Here is a 4,191-nt window from a genome sequence, read left to right on the forward strand (position 1 = left end):
GAAATGCTCAAGCCCTGCTGGATTTTTCCTTTCCTTTGCCACCCCCACTATATCTAATTACTTACCAGATCTTGTCCATTTTCCCTCTACAACATTTCGTTTTTTAAGTATATTTTTTATTTTTAGTTTACAACACTCAGTTCCACAAGTTTTTGAGTTCCACTTTTTCTCTCCCTCCCTCTCCTCCCCCTCCCCCAGACAGCATGTAATCCAATATGGGTTCTACATACACCTTCACATTAAACTTATTTACATAATAGTCAAGTTGTAAAGAAGAATTATATCCAATGGAAAGAATCATGAGAAAGAAGAAACGAAACCAAAAAGAAAAAAGAAAAAAAAGAGAGAAAGCAAATAGTTTGCCTCAATCTGCATTCAGACTCCATAATTCTTTCTCTGGATGTGCATAGCTTTTTCCATTGTAAGTCTTTTGGAGTTGTCTTTGAATCTTGCATTGATGAGAAGAGCCAATTCTATCAAAGTTAGTCCTTTACACAACATTTCTTGCATCTGTCCACATCTCTCCACTCACAAAGCCTCCCTTCTGGCTCAGGACCTCATCACCTCTCAGCTAGACAGTTGGAACAGCCTCCTCCTAATCAGTCTTCCTGCCTCCAGCCTTTTCCCTTTCACTTCTACAGAACTGCCAAACTGATGTTGCTAAAACATGAATCTGGCCATGCCGCTGACTCCCAATTGCCTCTAGAATAAAATGCAAAACTCAGCCTGGCACTTAAAGCCCTCCACATTAATAACTTATCATTATACAATATTTTAAGGTTTGCAAAGTGCTTTATATTATCTCCTTTGACCCCCCTAACAGCCCTGTGAGGCAGGTTTTATGCCAGCTCCCCCCTACCTTTTTGGTCTTACTGCTATCATTCCCCTTTCCTGACCTCTCCTCCCAGTCAATCTGGCCTGTACTAGCTGTTTCCAGTATGTAATATCCCCTCTCCTGCCTTTGCACAGGCTGTACCCCATGCCTGGAATGGACTATCTCATCACCTCTACTTCTGAAAATCCCTAGCTTCCTCTAAAGCACAGCTCAGGCATCACCAGCTGCAGGACACCTTTCCTTATTCTTCCAGTCATTATCACTCTTTTTCTTTGATTTATTTTTTCAATGACCAAAAATCTATTTTCTCTCTCTCCCACCTACCCCCTCTATGGAAAGAAAAAAGAAAGTCTTCTAACAAATATGCATAATCAAGCAAAATGTATTCCTGCATTGGCCATGTCCAAAGAATATGGCAGGCTACACCCAAAGTCCGTCAGCTCTGTCAGGAGATGGGCAACATGCTTCACGATGGGCTCTCTGGAAGCATGGTTACTTATTGCATTGATCAGAATTTTAAGTCTTGAAATGATTTTTATAATTTAGCATATCCTTTTTGTTTGCTTATCCCCGCAGTAGAATGTAAATGTTTTGAGGGCAAGGCTTGCTCTGCCTTTGTCTGTATCCCCAGAAACTAGCCTTGGACATGGAGATGCCTAATATTTGTTTAATTGAATTAAATGATGGAAATATTAATCTTTGTATGCTTTGCCCTGGTCAGACCACATCTAGAGTTCAATTTTGGGCATCCCATTTTGGGCAGGTCATTGATAATCCGGAGAATGTACAGAAGAAGGTTGAGGGGCTATAGACTATGCTGGATGAAGACTCTTTGAAGGAAGAGGGAATGTTTCACCTGAAGCAGAAGAGACTCAACGTGAGGGTGGAAGTAGGAGAGTAGGCCATTATAGTGACGTAAAGGACAGTCATGAGGAAAAGGAATTAGATTTGTTTTTCTTGGCCCCACAGGCTAAAACGAGGAACAATAGATAGAAGTAGTGGAGGTGCAGATTTTGGTTTGACGCGGGGATAACCTTCCCAACAATTAGGGCTTTCTAAAAGTAGAATGAGCTGTTGTGGGAAACAGTGGTTTTCCCATTACTAAAAGTCCTCAAGCAGAGATTGGATAAACCCTGGTTTGGTCAGGTAGGGGTGGAGCTAGCTGTTTTCTGAGATTCTTTCTGTTTATGAGATTCTGAAGTTCTGATATTGCCAAGAGGGAAAAGAAGGGAAAGGAAGGAAGTCTAGGGCACACCCTTTGAGAACACTAACATTGAGGAGTCAGGAGTGATTAATGAGAATCCAGGAAAAGAGACAGAGAAGGAGAGGTCAGAAAAGTAGGAGGAGAGGGGGGCAAAATGGTTCAATAGAAAGAACCCTGGATTTGGAGTCCAAAGACCTTCATTCAAATCATGGCTTTGATACTTACTACCTCTATGACTTCGGTTAAGTCTCTGAACTTCCATGGGTCTCAGGGTTCTTATAAAAACATAAGTTGGTTGTTGTTCTTCATTTTCAAAGAAGACCAAAATGGAATCATGATGGTGGAGTCAATGTACAGTATATCTGACTATGACTGATCAGACCAATACAAGATCAGAATGCTCTACCACAGGTCAGGCACAAATAGTCCACATGATCATTTGGAGTGGGGATTTCTCTAAATTTGTGCATCTCGTATTCTTTTGAGCTACTTCAATTTTGCTTTGCTCATAGAGCACAGCGCCTTCTTTGATGTGGGCATGCCATGCTGGATGGCCCTGTGCCAACGTCTCCCGTGTCTCACAATCAATTCCAAAATTCTTCAGAGAGACCTTGAGAGTGTCCTTGTATCTCTTCTTCTGACCTTCATGTGAGCACTTGTCTGGCATGAGTTCTCTATAAAATAGTCTTTTAGACAAACATACATTTGTGAATAAACAACTCTCAGGTCTTTTCCAGCTCTAAGTCTATTTTTCTCTGAACATGATGTCTCCGAAACAGAGGGAAAAGAGAGTATCCATTGCAAGGAGCTGGTCAACATAATCAGAGCTTTTACGAAGTCATGGAGGAAATAATGCCCTAACTCCAAACCCATTTCTGATGCTCCCATTTTTGTGACTGAGCAAATTATGCAACCTCCCTGGGCTCCAATTTCTTCATCTATAAAATGACAGCAAAAATAGCTGGTTACCTACCTCTAAGTCTCCAAGCCTATAGAAGATTCAAAAAGACCACTGAGAGAAGTTATTATTTTACTATTATATTAATAACCAATTATTAATTAGGATCGAGGCTTTTTATTCCCTCATTTAGGGCCCAGCCGCTGCAGAAGGTCAGTCAGCCAATCTCTGAAGGACATGACTGATTGATGAGATTACCCCAAACCCTCAGGGAACATGCTCCTCAATCTTGGGCCAGAACCCACCAAACCAGGATGGGGGGAGTATGAAAACAATCCATCCTGGGTGAGTTCTTGTCCCAAGGAGAATAGCCCTGTCCTTGAGATCCTCCGTTACAATTTAGAGTGACCCAGCTCATGAAGGAGAAAACCAGCCAGAGTGGTGGGCAGTGAAGATGGATTATCCTGTCCAGATGGCTGGAGGCAGCTAAGTCTCATGATCAAGCCATGTTCTTGGCAGGAGGAGCTGAAGGCTCTTAGTCCACCTGCTCATTAAATATCCACCAGTCACAATTGATTTTCACCTGTCAGGCATTCCCTTTTCCAAAAGTATATTAAAGCTTTCAGTCTCTCCATGGTTCTGTCTTTGATTACCCAGAGTAACTACTGACCATCAGTTTATTGATTATTAGCTAGCCTAATTAAGAATTGATTATTAATTACCCAGAAACTCTGTCTCTTGGGTTTTTCATTTGTGTCACACTACTGACAATTAGAGAATTATGAGAGAGAGAGAGAGAGAGAGAGAGAGAGAGAGAGAGAGAGAGAAGGAGAGAGAGAGAGAGAGAGAGGGGGGAGAGTAAGGAGAGAGAGAGAAAGAAAGAGAGAGAGAGAGAGAGAGAGAGAGAGAGAGAGAGAGAGAGAGAGAGATTTCATTTCTCTGGTTTGACATTCAGTATATAACACCAACAAAAATACCTCACAATTTTATACCATTTTTCCTTCTAAAGTGTACAGTGTTTGGCACATAGGAAACACTTAATAAATGCCCGTTGACTACTTGAGTTGGTTTGCTCTTCAAAGTAATGCCATGAGCCTCATTTTATAGACGAGGAAACTGAGTCTCAAAGAGGTTAAGTGAATTGTCCAGGGTCACAAAGGCAGAAAACGTTAATGGGAATGAAAACTAGATTTTCTTGAGTCCAAGACCAACACTCTAGACACTACTTCTCTAAATAAAGATTGCCCTTGCGCA

The sequence above is a fragment of the Trichosurus vulpecula genome, chromosome 2 (assembly GCF_011100635.1).
Source record: "Trichosurus vulpecula isolate mTriVul1 chromosome 2, mTriVul1.pri, whole genome shotgun sequence".
Taxonomy (NCBI): domain Eukaryota; kingdom Metazoa; phylum Chordata; class Mammalia; order Diprotodontia; family Phalangeridae; genus Trichosurus; species Trichosurus vulpecula.